This window comes from Convolutriloba macropyga, chromosome 1, assembly GCF_964194025.1.
Source record: "Convolutriloba macropyga chromosome 1, txConMacr16.3, whole genome shotgun sequence".
Lineage (NCBI taxonomy): Eukaryota > Metazoa > Xenacoelomorpha > Acoela > Convolutidae > Convolutriloba > Convolutriloba macropyga.
In genome coordinates, this window is record NC_134468.1 from 25,561,749 (window position 1) to 25,579,274 (window position 17,526).

Here is a 17,526-nt window from a genome sequence, read left to right on the forward strand (position 1 = left end):
CAACAGAACACAAGAATAAATAAGGCAGACCCTATGTGGGCTCCTCTTACAGCCTTAAGGTATAAAGAGTTAGGGCTAATAATTTCTGCGCGCGAAGTAGGCTTACCTATATCTCTCAGACTATCCGACTCTATAAAACACTGAAGATAAACTGGGAGTTAATAAGAGTAACACCGGAGTCAGAGGTATACACATCGTGCAACTACTCTATTAGACTGACTATAGTTAGTAGAGTTAGCGCTTTATAAAAGAGAATAGTGTCTTCCCAGTCTCTGATTGGCTGGAGGTGTACATCCAGTATTTATAGTGCTCCATCCATCCGGGGTTAAGAGTTTTAATCGGATCTTTATAGCAGAAAAATGCTGGATCTGCCATCCTCGTTGTGTGCTGCAGTCGGTGACTTGTGCGTCATCTGAAGTCTCTGTCGGTGAAGTATTGACTAGTGTCGTCATTGAATATCCCACTTCTTTTCCAAGAGTGGAGCCAGTGAGAGTGCCAGTTACAGTGTTTGCTGACCAGTAACGTCTTTCCGGTTAAAGTACAAAACTGTATCCCAATGTCCTGTAGTGAGGATCTGTTCCCCAGTTAGAGGATTGCTTGTAGTCGTAGTCTCTCTCGGTTTGTACAAGGAGATTTTGTTTATCATCATATGTCACAGGGTTTATTCCAATCAGATTTACCAGCTTTGCTTCTGGTGGAAATCCATCTTTTAGATACTATGCGAGCTACTTATTTCCTTAACTTTTTGTAAGCTTGACGCCTGCTGTGTAAGCTCCGTCCGGAGAAAAGAAAAAAAAGAACTGGTCCTATTGTTCAATTGTGGCACAGAAGTGAGGAATATATATATATATATATATATATATATATATATATACATATATATATATATATATATATATATATATATATATATTGAATAAAAATAGAAAAATTAAAAATAAAAGAAAGAACAACAGTGAGTTTTTAGGTTTTGAAGAACAGTGTGTGTTCTAGTTGATAGGTCAGTGGCCTAATGTGATACGACAGTGGCCTTTGTTCGAAATTCAATTTCATAATCAGTGGCCCGATTGTCAGTTTCCTTGAAAAATTCCATTTCTCGCGAAAGGCAGGCGGAGAGGGCTCGAGGGTACAATTTCGTGTTGCAGTGTGGCTGCATCGCCAAGAGATGGTCAACGATTTGTGTTTCCACTGGTGTCGGCTCGTTATTTTCTAGCTTGTCCGCTATCAAGTCCTTGTAGACGAGGTTGAAAATGTGTCCATATGTGCACTTTCTGCCTCCTCCCTCTACTCACTGGAGATATTCAATGGGTACAAGTTTGGGGTGACGTGTTTTCTCGCAAATTGATGGAAACAAGATGTAGTTCCTTATGGGGTCAAAGTTTCGTAGGGTGCCATCACGGTAGTTGAGGTTGACGACACAATTGTAGTTTAAGTAGTAGGGCGAAGTGAGCTTAGTGTTAGCATGCGTGAAGTTTTATGCATCAAGGGGTTGGTCCTGTGGAAGGGGTGATGGACAAAGAGATAATTGTGGATCGTATGAAGCATCTTTGTGAGACTGATTTTTTTGAGTCTGGTTATTCACACCCATTTGTTATGGATGCAAAAACCAAACTGAAGACAGAAGGGGTCGTAATTTTGATAAGTACAAAATGGGGTGGCATCTCTCGTGAGCATCGTATTTAATTAGTCTTTCTGTCGATCAGCCAGAGCAAAAAAGTATTTGGACGAGTGCCAAAAGTTTACCGTGAAGAGGGGATTAAAAGGGAAGTGGAGGCATTCTAGAGGGAGGTCCTTATTACGTCCCTCTTCCACATATCCTTTTTCTAATTGTCCGAGAGAGCACGAGCGGGCCGTTGGTTTCAACGTGCGATGAGATGCTGTTGAAACGTAGTTAATCCGCTCTGGGACATGAACATCGTATCCAGAACACCGGGTGTTAACTCCTGCTGTGTTAACCGGATGAATTGATGAAATTTGAAGTTCGGGCAAGGTGCTCTGTGGAAGGTGCTTTGTGTGGGAGTAAACGGATTTACTCGGTGTTTGGATGACGAGAGCTTCGTGGTGGGCTGGCTGTATACCGGGCAGGCGACTTTGGGGGTTGAAATGGTGATGCACACACGGTGTATATTTCATGCGTGGTAGTTCGAGGGCATTCTCTCGGTGAAGTGTCCGTGCAGGGGTAGTTGTCGGCCGAGGTTGGCAAATCGTCTGGAGGAGGCTAAGGAAAGGACGACTGACGTCGAGTTGGAGAAATTGTGGGCGTTCTATACCTCGATTGGTGGATGTTTGTGGGTTTTGACACCGGTGTAGGCATCAAAGACGGGGGTAGAAGGGAGGTCCTGAACGGGGATGGGGGCCACGTAATCTTCCAGAGTACGCCCAATTGGAGACAACCGTCTCGGGCGTTGAGCTGCCCAACTGTTCCACTGCTGCAACTTCATCAGCCCAAGAGGAACTGTGCAGTGGTGGTGGCTGTGGCTCCGAGGTTTGTAACGATTCTGGTGGCTGTGTTTGGAAATCATTTGGTGGTTGTGTTACCAGTTGCTGCCCCTGTAAGAGCGGTTATTGTGACAAACTGACAGGTCCGACAGGGACTGTCAACGAGCTTGAGTCGCTCCCTGTAAATCAGGGTGGTTCTCACGATGATGAGGAAGAAGTGACGGTTGAAGACAGCGGGTTCACCCGCGAATACTTGACTGAATCTACACGCTCTGGCTATGGAGATGCCTGCACCATGCACCATCGTGAAAAGGGGCGACGTTTTTATTTCGCAATTTGTTTTCGGTACTGGAGGGGGCATTACCAATGGTGTCGATGGTAAAAGGAGAATGTCGTCGACATCCAACATGATGTGGTCGTAAGGCGTTGGGTCGACATCTGGACGAATTGGTGAGTCTCCATCGTGAGAGCTGGGTTTGACAGCTGTGCTGTCTCTGAAACAAACAAGAGTCATTTTCGATTACTAGGCAAGGTTAAATCGAGTTCGAACGGGATTTCTTGATATTCAAGATCATCCTCAAAAGAATGTTTTGAGAGTGAGATAGCTCGTGAGCGTTCAAGTACGCTAGGATGAAAGGTTTGGGAATGGATTGAATAAATCAAGTTTATTTTGTGTTTCTAGGGTTAGTTATTAAAATTCTCATGTTGATGTTGGAAGAGTTGAGGCTCTATGTTTATTACAGGGGATTTTTTGTGTACAGGGAACTTAATCTATCTGATTGGTGGAATAAATTCAATTATTTTTGAGAATGTGGAGTGCTACTCTCAACAGAGTGTTTTCGTCTTTTCTTCGGTGATGGCGGTTTGTATTGAGAAGAATCTGTCTGTAGGACATGAAAAGTAGTTTGTAAAAAGACACCGAAAAATCCAGGTTTATATTCTTAGCTAATGTGATATTAGTTTCTAAAATTGATTTGAGATTGTATGCGTTAAACACACGAAATAAGCCAAAAAGACATTATAAAAGATTTAGCCTTGTCCAACTTATGGCCATTTCTTTCATTACGTACCATGGGTATCCAAAGATTCGATAAGGGACTCTTTTAAATAGTTGCCTTCGTTAAAGTCACGCCAATTGAGACGCCGAAGTGTAAATTCTTTCCCGATAATAAAAACTTTATTAAAATAATTTGTGTATTGACTTTGTAATTGTGAAAATTGTGCTTGTAATTGCGCTTGTTTTGAAAGATCTGCAAAATTAACATCTTGTGCCACTTCGAATTCCTCTGCGGCAACATCTACTAAATGAATAAATTTCTTCTTATCAATCGAATTAGTCCAATCTCTTTGACAAATTTATCACTTTTTGCGTAGGTGTTGCGTCTTTCAATTTCGCCGAGCGCGAAAAATTTAATAATTGTTTCTCGCTATAATTGGATAAGGCGTTAAGTGGTATGACTCATCCCCATCCGCATCTAATGTGATTTGCTGATCAAAGTTGTCAGCTTTACATGATGCTTTAATAGGCCAAGGGAAAGTTTTTCGTGTTACTTGATCTACAAATTTGAGTTCGTTCTGACAGTATATAGGTGTACGTTCAAAACATTGGTTCTCAAATAAATGAAATGGTGATGAGAAAGTTTTACATCGAAAAAGTGAAACAACATTTGAACTTTTCAGTGTTGAGAATGTGTTTTGCTGGCTTGGATTATGTATCTGATAAGTGGAATTTTTTATGTTTATAAGATAAAGGCGGTTTGTTTTAAATTGCGATCAATATCGCAGAAATTTTTGTAAATGGAAAGACTCGTGTGGTCGGTTTCTGATAAAACGCATCTGATCATATAGTCAATCTTGGCTTCGATTTGTACATTTCGATGAACAGCTACGAACCAATTTTGTAATCATTATACAAGAAAACTCGTGTTTTTTTTCGGTTTTTGGTAGACCTGTGATTCCTGGGGAATAACGGAACCATTTCTAATGTTTGCTTTAGTATATGGTGTGACGGGGGGTATGTTTTTAGGAACTTTCATGTGGACATCCTTGAATTCCTCCGAATGTTTGCCTGTGACGAAGTTAAAACCTTCTTTTTTGGTATGATAATATCTTAATATTGTATGGCGCAATAAGGGCGATTTTCGTTACTTTTTTGAATAAGTTTTAAAAGTACTTCAAAGCTCGAAAGTGCACACTCATCACAAAGATGGTCTTGAAAGCAGTCTGTGTACATGTGTGCGTTTTTGTTGGTGGGCTTTAGGTTCATTTAGGTTCATTGTTTTTGAGTGTTTCTTTTTGAAATGTTATTATTCGGGCTCTTGATCTACCAACGTAGAAAATTTGACAATGATCTTTTTGTTCTCAAATATTTGTTGCCTTAGTAGCGTGGTTTGGGGGACAGTATCACGTTTCAATTTTACATTTTATACGTGTTTTGCCATAATGAATACTCTCTGATTTAATATCGAAACCAAGCGTGATGCTAGCTTTTTGTAGTGATCAACCCAGTGTATGGATGACATGATAATCGTGTTTTGGATTATGTCCTGGTCAGTTCGCCCAGGGATTATTAGTACAGTTTAATATCAAATCATGGCTCCATGAATTATATACAAGATTTCCGTGCTAAAAAGCAAATTGAAGGTAGCGATTCAAGTGAAAGCCGCCTTGTTTGGCTTCAATGTTAGCTTGCCAACGTTGGCCATTAAGTAAATCAATTTGTGTCAACTGTTGTTTATTTATGAGACCAATGCGTGCAAAATCTCTACGAGCTCCAGTTTTTGGGTGAAAGGTAAGTTTCCCATATTGTATTAATATACCAATTATCGCGATCAACCTGAAACCTCTTTTAAGGGAGATTTTATGACAAAAGCTTTCTTTTTGTCGCAAAGTTTTTCATGTTAGCGTGTGCGCGTACTTGTAGTGTTCGAAGTTGTGAGAATATGGAAACATGCAAGGATTTGTGAGAATATCGAAAATCTGCTGGTTTGATGTCACATCGGCGAATTTGATTAAGTTTATGATACAGGATATTTGTGAAACGCTGTGGAAAGCTGTCATAGTGAGTTACAATTAAATCTGGTACACCGAATCTGGGAGTAGAGATATTGTTTAATGTTTATCAATTGTGATCGGTTGTTTTAAAGGTAGCGGTGAAAAATTAAAAAAATAGTCAAAAGTTCGATTAAATTTGAAATAGACATGTGTAAGATAAACCGGAGAGTGGATTATAAGAAACAAAATATTCCCCCCTGTTTTTTTGTATATCTATCATATTTACAGTGTGTTGCTTGGCAAGTAAATAGTGAAGAATTTAATTTTACCTTAAAAATAAGGGAGTGGCGGCTTGAAAAATTAGTCTATCTTATTCGACTACAATTTCAACTGAAAACGTGGTTTTTGATTGTTTGAGAAAATTGTGTGCTCTCTGTTTCTATACTGGCGTGATCCTGTATGACTTAGTTATTCTTTGTTTAGCCCAGATCTGATGTTGTTCGCCGTTATTATGATCTCCAAAGTGAGCGGGAGGGGAATTTCAAATTTTGAGTCAACTTTTAATGCTAAAGTAAGATAGTTTCTTGTAATGTCTGGTTGTTTTCCAATACAAAAATGAAAGTGCTGATCTGGTTCAGGAGTGGGGGAATTTGAGCTGAGAGTTATTATAAGCGGAGTCCCTTAGAAACTAGGTGGCAGTGAACTTTGAAAGGACGGCGATGAATTGACTCTATTAAATGAGTGGTTTTAGTGAATTTGTGACAGTAGACCTTCAATGTTTGTGACTGGTCTTTGTGGTGGATTGAATGGGTTACTTGCGATTTGTGATGGAGTGGGTGATGTGAATTGAGAGCTTAGTAATTCTGAAATAGAGCTGTCTGAGATTAAACTAATAACCGGCGGTGTTCAGTTTTTGTTTGATACAGTGTGTATAGGTTGTGGTAATTCTGAACTTTGAGTTGCGTTTCCGTGAGCCAAATTAATTGGTTGAGTGGAAAAATGTTCAGGATTAAAATAGTTTATTAACTACGGTTGTGAAGCAGGTATATAAGGTGTCTGTTGTAAAGTTGTTTTTGCAGTAAAGCCTGAATACGGCATTAAATTTTGAATATTTATTTGTTGTTGTTGTTGTTTTGTTTGCGCTAGGTGTACTTGCGCTTGACTCTGATAGGTGGGTATCGAATTATTGACTTTGGGGTAAAGCAGGGAGGGGACTTTGTCCGGTAGGATGAGGGCTATCTGCACATTTGGCAGTTGTAATAAATGAGTAGGGCTGTTCCTCTGTTTCTTGTGCTTGTGGCTTTTCATTAAAGATTTTAAATGATGAATTTTTGGTGGCGGATTAATTGGTAGCGTCAATATATGAGCAACTTGACAATACTGTGACCGGGGGAGCACTCGGGTTATTCTTGGATTGTTTATAAGGGGACAAAATTGTGACATTAATATTTGGCGCCAGAGATTTGAATGAGTCATACTACTCATACTCTGGGTGGATAGAATTGGAATACAAAAAAGAGCAATGTGTTAGTTATTAAAATCTTTTGTATAAAAAACATTCACGGAATCTGTTTGAATATAGAATATGATCAAGATTGTAAAAAAATCTCGGAAACGTATTTGCTCTGTCTGAAAACTTTAAATGTACCGGAAAGTATCAGCAAAAGGAGTTCTACAAAACAATGCTTCGAGTATATGTTCTGAAGTTATTTGCATACCTGTCTTTTGTGTAGACGGTTAACTTTCAGTGCAGTGAAACTGAAATTTTTTTTATTATGAGAAAGCTGCTGTAAGCTGATCGGCTTGATTTGGTTTGAAAGTCTTTTTTAAGTGACAGGAAAGAACTGTGCTGTGGGACAGTTTTTCAAAGTGATCGAAGGAAAGTAGCAGAATGTTTCTTGATAAACTTAGAGTTTTTACCAAGTGAGAAGGAGAGGTAGATTGAAGAGAGAGAGAGAGAGAGGGAGAGAGAGAGAGAGAGAGAGAGAGAGAGAGAGAGAGAGAGAGAGAGAGAGGTTGAGAGTTGAAAGAGATAGAGTTGAGAAAAAAATTTTGAAAAAAGAAGGAGAGACAACTGAAGTGCAAGAGAGAGAGAGAGAGAGAGAGAGAGAGAGAGAGAGAGAGAGAGAGAGATAGAAAGAGAGAGAGAGAGAAAGAGAGATAGATAGATAGAGAGAGAAAGAGAGAGAGAGAGAGAGAGAGAGAGAAAGAGAGCGAGAAAGAAGAGAGAGAGAGAGAAACCGCGAAGTTATTTTAGACGATGCGGTTTTGCCAGGCCAAAATATTTTTTCGGGAAGCAAAAACATGTTACCGAGTTATACCTCGTTGAATCGATTTGATTGGAAAACTATTCCCAGAACAATATGTGGGCCGGCTGTTACTGTAATTTTTTATTTACTTCCTTTTGTAGTCGTGGCGAAAGGCCTGTGTTTTCCTCTTTTTCATTTCTTGATGGAAGAGTTTTAGTGGTTCTGCTAAGATAGCAGATGGAAACATAGTCCGCGTACTTTGTTAGCTTTGTAGAAGGGCTTTGTTGTTCTTCCCAGTGAAAGCAATTGTATCAGGGAGGAGAAGGGTGAAATAACTATCCGAAATATCCCTCTCCTATAAGAGAACTGGGGAATTGTATTTTCCGTGTAATTCTATTTATGGGATATTTAGTGTGTTATACTAATGTGTTTTCGGCTAAGGCGAGCGATGGAGCAATTAAGTGTGGTACAGTAGTGGTATAAATATATATGCTTTTAGAAGTATGTTGTTCGTGAAGCAAAAATTTTTGACAATTGTAAAAAACTCTATAATCTTTTGTCGACTCTTTTCGTAAACGAGTTTCTCTTGTATTGTAGCTTTTCGAATAACTTTTGGGTCTTTCAGACAAACTCTAAGGTGGTGGGGGGACGGTTCAATAATTGATGGTTTGTCTGGGTTGTCCAGACTGAACGATACAGATTTCGACTTGTGATAGTCGGTATTTTAGGTTAAGGTCCTAATAGAGAGTTTTCGGAAATGTATGTTTTCATTTGTTCTTGAACGAAGAGTTCTTTAGGGTAATATGGTACAATTTTACTGCAATAGCGAGTTATCTCTTCGCCTGAACATTCCCCTAGTTTATATGTGACCAGTGTGGGGGAATCAATTATTTTATATGTTCCTATTTTTTGTGGTTGAACCTTTTTAGAAAATCCAATTTGTGGGGCCTCATTTACGAAAATTTCTTTTATGCTTTTTAAGTTTAAAGAAGAGCTTTGTTGACTTTCCACAGAGAAAGCAATTATAATAGAGGAAAGATGAGTGAAAGAACTATCCGAGTTATCCCTCTCTTATAGGAGGACTACGTGTTTATATTTTAACTAGATGACAATTTGTGTAGTACTTTATGAATTATGCTGAAATGTGTCCGTCTAAACAAAGCGAGGTATTGAATGTTGTGTATTGTTGCCCTGGTATATGTTTTATAGGTGCGTCGTTGGTTAACTCGAAATCCTCGACTGTGGTATAAAGACTCTACAGTCTTTTGTCGGTTGTTTTCGTAAACGGACGTTTCTAGTAGTGTAATTTTCCAACCTTGTCTTGGGTAGTCTAGACTGGGAGTAGATGGTTGGGGGAAGAGTTCATCTGCAATTGATGGTATGTTGAGGATGTCTAGATTAAACGAAACTGTTTTTCGCTTTGCATTATTCAATTTTTGAGGGTGAAGTAGTTATAACGAGTTATCAGAAAAATATTTCTGCATTTGTACTTGAACAAAGAGTTCTTTGTGGGTAAAACGGGACATTATTACTTCCATTAAGATTTGTTTGTTTGCCTGAAAAGTCCTGTAGTTTGTATGTTGCCCTAGAGGGGTTGTCAATTATTTTATATGGGCCAAATTTCTATGACAGTATTTTTTTTGAAATTCCAACGTTTGGGGCTTTATTTACAATTAAATGATAAGTGTTAAATTTGAGTGTTGCGCCGTTGCAAAATGGCGGTTTTTGAACTTGCTTATATGTTTATTCTGGTTCAGACAGTTGTGTATTTCGTTATAAACATCTGAGTGGGGTTTTTCTTGGTTTAGCAACCATCTCGCAGATGTTCCTTTCAGTAGTTTTTTTTAATCCGTTGGTGGTGACCAAGTGGGTCAGTATATGCGTATTTGAGGAAAGAATGGCAAGGGAAAGTTTGTGAAGGGTTACAATTTCCACAACTATCTGTAGCGCAAGATAGATTAAACATGATGTGTTTCTTAGGTTTAATACTGAAAAGTTGAGAGTTGAAAGAGGTAGATTTGAGAAAAAATTTAGAGTTTTGATCAAAAAAGGAGAGACAAATGAAGTGCAAGAGAGAGCGAGAGAGAGAGAGAGAGAGAGAGAAACTGTGAAGTGGTTTTAGACGATGCGGTTGCGCCAGGCCACAATTATTTTTTGGGAGCCAAAAAAATGTTACCGAGTCATACCTCGTTAAATCAATTAGATTGGGGAATTTTTCCCAGAACAATCTGTGGACCGGCTGTTACCTTAATTTTTATTTAATTTACTTCCTTTTATTGGCGTGGTAAAAGGCCTGTGTTTTCCTCTTTTTCATTTCTTGATGGATCGGTTTTCGTGGTTCTGCTAAGATAGCAGATGGAAAGATAGTCCGTATTTTTTGTTAGCTTTATAGCAGGGCTTTTTTGTTCTTCCCAGTGAAAGCAATGGTATCAAGAGGAGAGGGGTGAAATAACTATCCGAATTATCCCTTTCGTTTAAGAGAACTGGGGAATTGTATTTTCAGTGTAGTTCTACTTTTGGGATATTTAGTGTGTTATGCTAATGTTTTTGGCTAAGGAGAGCGATAGAGCGAATTTTTGTGGTACAGTAGTGGTATATATATGCTTTTAGAAGTATGTTGTTCGTGAAGTCAAAAATTTTGACTATTGTAAAAAACCTTAAAATCTTTTGTCGGCTCTTGTCGTAAACGAGTTTCTCTTGTATTTTAGTTTTCCGAATTATTTTGGGTATTTCAGACAAATTACAAGGTGATCGCGGGAAAGTTCATGAATTGCTGGTTGGTCTGGGTTGTCCAGATTGAACGATACAGATTTCGACTTTGTGATAGTTGGTTTTTGAAGTTGAAGTTTTAATAGAGAGTTGTCGGAAAAATATGTTTTCTTTTGTTCTTGAACGAACAGCTCTTTAGGGTAATATGGTACAATATTACTGCAATGGCGAGTTATAACTTCGCCTGAATCCTCTAGTTTTTATGTGGCCAAAGTGGGGGTATCAATTATTTTTTATGTTCCAATTTTTTTTGGTTGAGTTTTTTTTAGAAAATCCAATTTGTGGGTCCTCATTTACGAAAATTTCTTGTATGCTTTTTTTAAGTTTAGAGAAGAGCTTTGATAACTTTCCGTAGAGAAAGTAAATGTAATAGAGGAAAGAGGAGTGAATAAACTATCCGAATTATACCCCTCGTATAGGAGGACTACGTGCTTATATTTTAACCAGAAGACAATTTGTGTAGTAATATATGTATTATGCTTAAATGTGTTCGGCTAAACAAAGCGAGGTATTAAATTTTGTGTGTTTTTGCGCTGGTATATGTTTTTTAGGTGTTTCGTTCTTTAATCCGAATTCTTCGACTGTGGTATAAAGACTCTTTAGTCTTTTTTCGGTTATTTTCGTAAATGGACGTTTCTAGTTGGTTAATTGTCCGAGCTTGTCTTGGGTAGTCTAGACTGGGATTAGATGGTTGGGGGAAGAGTTCATCTGTACTTGATGGTATGTTGAGGGTGTCTAGACTAAACGAAACTGTTTTTCGCTTTATATTAGTCAATTTTTGAGGGTGAAGTAGTTATAACGAGTTATAAGAAAAATATTTCTGCGTTTGTACTTGAACAAAGAGTTCTTTGGGAGTAATACGGGACATTTTTCTTTCCATGGAGATTCATTTGTTTGCCTGTAAAGTCCTGTAGTTTGTATGTTACCATAGAGGGGTTGTCAATTATTTTATATGGGCCAAATTTCTATGGCGGTATTTTTTTTTGAAATTCCAACGTTTTGGGCTTTATTTACAATTAAAACATAATTGTTAATTTTGAGTGGTTGCGCCATTGCAAAATGGCGGTTTTTGAATATGCGTATATGTGTTTTCTGGTTCAGATAGTTATGTAATTCGTTATAAGCATCTGAGTGTGTTTTTTCTTGGTTTAGGAATCATCTTGCAGATGTTCCTTTCTGTAGTTTTTTTAATCTGTTGGTGGTGACCAAGTGGGTCAGTATATGCGTATTTGAGGAAAGAATGGCAAGGGAAAGTTTGTGAAGGATTACAATTTCCACAACTATCTGTAGTGCAAGATTAAACATGATTTGTTTTTAGGTTTAATACCGAAAACAAGATCCTATGGGGAAAGGCCCATATTTGTTCTAAGCAGTGAGCTAAAAGCGAAAAAGAAGGTTTTAACTTTTTGAGACCACATGTTGTATTGGGTATCTAAAACTGTGCGGAGAAATTTATTTTTTTGTCTATTGCTGTTTTCTGCCCGTTTGACCATGATGCATATGGTTTGCGTGGTTTAAATTATACGTTATAAGTTCTACAAAATGCATGAATTCACCGTTCATTTTTTCATTTCCATTATTGTATTTATGTAATTAGTATGACAGTTATTCCAAAAATAACTATTCAATGGTCATATAATACATATAAGGCATGAACTGCATCATTTATAGGTGAGGGAAGAAAAACAACGTAATATGTGAAGGCATCTACTATGATGAAATAATAAAAGTTTCCGTCTGAAGACGGAGAGATTGGTCCTTTATTGTCCAAAGAAATACGATGGTTGAAGTATGTTTAAAATGCAAAAAATTGATGTTGAGGGGCCAGAAGAAGATTTCCATAGACTTGCTCGTTTGGCAATTTAGGCATTCTTGTGTTAGGGTTGCTGTCCATATTTTAATATTTGGTTAATAACAGTCTTGCGTTATTATAGCATATTTTTTTTCACGATCGGGATGGCCAGAGAGATCGTGTGAATGTGCATTATCAAACATTGCGAAGAATGAAGAAATTGGCAAACAACATTTTGGTTTTTTTTGTTTCTTGTATATAATACAACAATAAATTTGATCGTTTTATACCTAAATATTTGAAACAACGACAAAAAAGTAATGGTCTTTGTTTGCTCTTTTTGTTAACATGCGAGTATTAGGGCCATTTTTATATTCTTTACATAGGAGAATTTGTCGCAATACGGGACCTGTTGTTGATTTTGTAATTTGAACGTATCTATCATTTCTGGTTTTTCATCATAAAAATAGTTGGAAGTTTCAGGTTATTTAGGTATGAAGTCGTCAGTTGGGGGAAGTGGGAACTTTATATTATTTATCAGTTCTGCATAATTCGAATTTTGTTAATTGGATGTGAATGGTTCTGTTTCAATTGTGTTTAGTGTGATGTCTGTGTGTTGTACTATCGGGTATGTTTCATGAAGTGTCTGATTGGGTTTCGTCTGTTTAGTTCATTGGTTTCCTATAGGTTCTAAATGTAGTGCTTTTGTTTGTTATGTTGCTCGTAGTATGAGACGGGGAGATAAAGATTAATTTCTAATTGTACTTTAAAATAGTTTTCTTTCATTTGAAGATATATTGGAAAATGTGTTGATTCTGTAATGAATTCCTTAGATACCGTGTTATTTTATTCATTTGATACAGCACAAAAGACAAAGTATTGATTGTGTATGTTAATTGTGTGTAATGAAAAGTTATATTGAATCCCGAGCGTCTAGTTTTATCAAGCGAAGTTTTACCTGTGTTGTCGTCGTTTGTGAACAATTTAATAAAATTTGAAAGTGGAATACTTTTTCCGTTTGTCCAAACTATGTAACAATTTGGTATTTTGATAAGAATGAGCTGAGTTTTGCAAACTTCTTGATTTAACTTGATTTTTGTATGAACAAGAACAGTATAAGTTTGTGGTCTGTGTGTCGAATAATAGGGTGTTGTGACACTTGATTAAAAAATTTGTATTCCGAAAGTGCATAAATTATTATTAGGCACTCTCGAAGTATTCTTGATAGTCAAAGTTCAGTTGTAGAAAATAAACGCGACTTTGCGGAAACGAGTTCCATTTTTCCAAGTTGATTTTTTTTGAAGAAGTGCAGCACCGATCCCGTAGTTACAAGCATCGCATAAAATATGAATTAGTTTTCCCAAATTAGGAATTGCAGGGGTAATGTACCGTCTGTGAAATTGTTTTAACCCTATCGAAAATTTGTTGAATTTCTGATGTCAGTTTAAAATCAATTGTATCTCTTAGTGGGAGATAGAAAGGTCGTGATATTTTGTAAGTTATATATGTATTGGAATTAAATGGGAGACGTCTAGAGTAATTTTGTACCTCTTGTTGTTTTTTGGTGAATTTAATTTGAGAAATCCATCTATTTTAGAATTCGGTGGGTCAATGTGATTGTTTTTAATCTGGAATCCGAGAAGTTTTATTGATTCTAAAAAGAAGAAGGATTTATCTGGAGCGGTTCTAAAGTTTTCTGTTTTTAAATTTTTATATTATTTATCTAAATTTTGTAACATTGTGTCTGTTGTAGTATCTTGTATGAAAACATCGTCGAGATACGTAATTTTTTTATTTTGTAAAATTTTTAATTTGTATATGCTGCTCATAAACGATGATTAGGTGGTTGGGTCGATAGAAATACCTTAAAACAGTTGTTTTAAACAATTTTGATGAATTGCGATACAAAAAGTAGTTAACCGTTATGAAAGTTTATCTAATGGCATTTGGTTATATGCGCTATTCATGTCGGCTATTGAGAAAACAAGTCCTTTTATTCGTTTAATGATAATTTGTAGTGGTTCTATTGGTTTCGCCAATCTTTGTGTTGAACTGACGGGCATCTAAAATAAATTATTTTTATTTAGTTTCATCAAACATCGTGCTCAAATGACGGGTATCTAAGATAACTTTAGTGCTTCTCCCTTTTTAAATATAATTACGGGATTAATAAATGTGATCCCTGTAGTTAAGGAATCTGCGTTACCGGGTGCAATTATATCAAAATGTGTCAGAATTTCGAGAAAGTGTTTGACCCGTTATTGTAATTGCAAGGGTATACGAGTAGCGCGTTGTTTTTTGAAGGTTGCTGTAGCTTTCAAAGGTAGATTTATTTCAACCTTGATTTTGCTTGCATCAAATTTAGAGATGACATAGCAGGTTTATAGTGAAATATGAGTCGAGCTAATTGTTCAATTTATTTTTGATTTATTTTCGTACGTTCAAAAATGAACATCTGGGTGAAATTTTTCTCTGTATCTGTGAACAGAGACTTTTAAAATGTTTTTTGAAAAGTTCTTTGCATTGCTTCATACTTGCTTTCCTGTTGCTCTGTTAGGTTTAAGTAATATAAGTCTTTAAGTGCATCTGATGTACCATGTGTGAGGTAGTTTGCGGTATATGCATCCATGAATTCTGTGAGTTAATTGATACGGTATTTCATATTTTGTAGGTATCTCAGTGAAACATCTTGTTGTGCATATCCAATGAGTCCTCTAACAGGTTTTACTGGGTGCTTTGGAGGGTTTTGGATTAGTATTTGTATGAAACATATATTCTATGTTGTTAATATCCATAGCAGAATAGAACATATTTTTATGTAGTGGTATGAAAAAGAAGTCAGATTTATAAATCGTTGGTCCATTCGCGTAATTGCTTTTGCATTCATAAGAAGTAAAGGAGCAAGTGAGAATTCGATGTTGAAATGGTTGGAACTATAATCTATGATCTTCAACGACTGAAAACGGTTGCGAATTATACGATGGTGTTTTTGTGGAAGATTCGTAGATTTTTAGAAACTTCCTTCCGCGGTTATGTTTTGCGTCAAGTGTATGAGATGAACAATTTATGGATTCTACATATTTTTGTCTAGGAATCGCGTCCCTAGAATTTTAAATTTTGTGTTAGATACGTGAAAGGTAGAAACTGTGTTTTGCTGTATTCTGTGTTCAATTAAATTTGGGTAAAAATCAAGTTTAACAGTTCTGTGTGACTGTAATTTAGTGTTATTCGCTGCCGAAAGGACAAATGTTGATGTTTTTATTGGAATATTATGGTACTTTTCAATGTCGTTCCAAGTTTCATGTTTAGTACGTTAAATGTGGCTCCCGGGACTATTATGAAATCATTTTCAATGTGTGTTGGTGAGATCGATCTAGTTTGATCGATTGTCTGTTGTGTATATATTGTAAGGAGTAGCACCCAAATTTTACCTCTACAGGATGTAGAAAGTATGTATTCTTCAGTGAGAAAAATAAATTCTTCATGACAATTAAAATATTCGTCCTGTGCATCTTCGTTAAAATTGACAAGCAAATCGTTAAACTGCTGTTCAAGAAGTTGTTCTTCTGGAACAGCAGTTTAACGTTTTTGTTTTTGTTTCGTGTTTCGTTATCAGAGGTTGTATCCTCTATATGTTCTTGATCTAAAAGTGAGTTAATACAATTTCGCACGTTTCTAAGGAGACTATATGACAATGGTTGTCGTGATCGTTTTCCAATTCCATTGTAGTTAGGTGATTGTTCTCATTAGATTGAAAATAATATTTCCATAATATGGTTTACGGTTAGTATTCAAAGTCGGGTCTTCTATGTCGAGAAGTGTCTCGATTTTCTCTAATATTGCTGCATTGGTAAAGTTTGCCTGGGTAATGTGACTTGCTTGTTTAGAAGATTTTGATTACCCTTCATAGTTTTGTGTATGGTTTTTCAGGGCTGTTAAAGATACTGTGTCCTGATTCTGAGCATTTTAAAAAAAAATTTCAGAAATTCTGATTGCCTTTAAAAGTTGGATAACTTGTGTACTATGTTTGTGTCGTAATAAGTTGATCCCGTAAGCAAATTCTGATTGCCTTTAAAATTTGGATAATTTGTGTACTATGTTTGTGTCGTAATAAGTTGATCTTGTTTCATCGTGTGTTCATCATCTACTGAGTGGCTGCCTATATCCATAGATAAAATGTTTACTGATGGGGAAAGAGTGGAGTTTGTGTTTATTTTATGTCTATCAATATGTGTTCTAGTGATATCTTCCTGAAGTATTTTTTCTATTAAATGTACAAAGGGAAGCTGTGGTTCAAATGCTGTTGAGTTGTGGTAAGCTATCTTTTAAAAAGCTATACCGGCTAATTGTTGATCTAGTGATTTATCAAGTGCATCGTTCTTTGTGCGTTTCTCATATCTGGAGCATTGTTGACATAAGTTTCTATAGCCATTTGTTGAACTCGAGGGGCTAGTATTCCTATTTGTCCGCCTGAAGTACGTGTAATATTTTCTAAATTTAACTTTACTTGTGTTTGCGATTGCTGATTATCAAAGGAATTTTGAATTTCTCGATAAAAAGCTTGCCTATTAAAGCTGTTTGTGTCATGACGATTTGTTTAAGAGTCCACATTTCACGATACAGTGGGTCAGTTTGTTTTGGTCCTGCTGTCATTACAGTGTTTGCTAAGATAGCATTGTCGAAATCTTCTGACCATCAAGCGGTCTTAAAGACAATTGTATTGGTACTGAACCTCCTAAACAGGGTCCATTACTTGCGCGTATCTTCCAGCCACCGTTGAATGTGTTTGTGTTGATGCTGCTTGTAAACAATAAGGGGTTGGAGAACTGGTTGTTTGTTAATTGCTTTGTGATGTGAATTGTCTAACAAGATTTACCAATTTTTTGCAGGGTTAATTGAATATTTTGGTTAATTGTTAACGCTGGTTGAAGAGACGTATTTAAAATGACAGGTACAGAGTTACAATGAAACGAGTTTTGTTCTTGTTGTAAGCGTGGTAAAGATGTGTTTACATTAGGTAGAAGTGGTAAAGTTTTGTTTAATAGGTGCAAACTGTGTGCTAGTTCAGTTGAATTAATGTGTTGTCGATTTCTGTAATTTTCGTAATTATTAGTGCTTTTGTCTGTATTTTCAATAGAACTGCCATTAAATGTTCTGGTTAGTATTTTTAATATTATCTACTTGTATTAGTGATAGGGTGTTTACTGTGTGATGAAAAAATTGTTCCATCAAATAAAAAACGTGTAAACAAAATCAGTTTCTGTATTTTCACTTAATTTTGAG

General features: G+C 36.6%; 1 protein-coding gene across 7 annotated transcripts in view; it reads right to left on the minus strand.

Annotated features, from left to right (window-relative positions):
• LOC142347616 (uncharacterized) overlaps window positions 1-17,526 on the minus strand; it is a 236,395-nt gene that overhangs the window by 131,014 nt on the left and 87,855 nt on the right. The window lies entirely within an intron of this gene.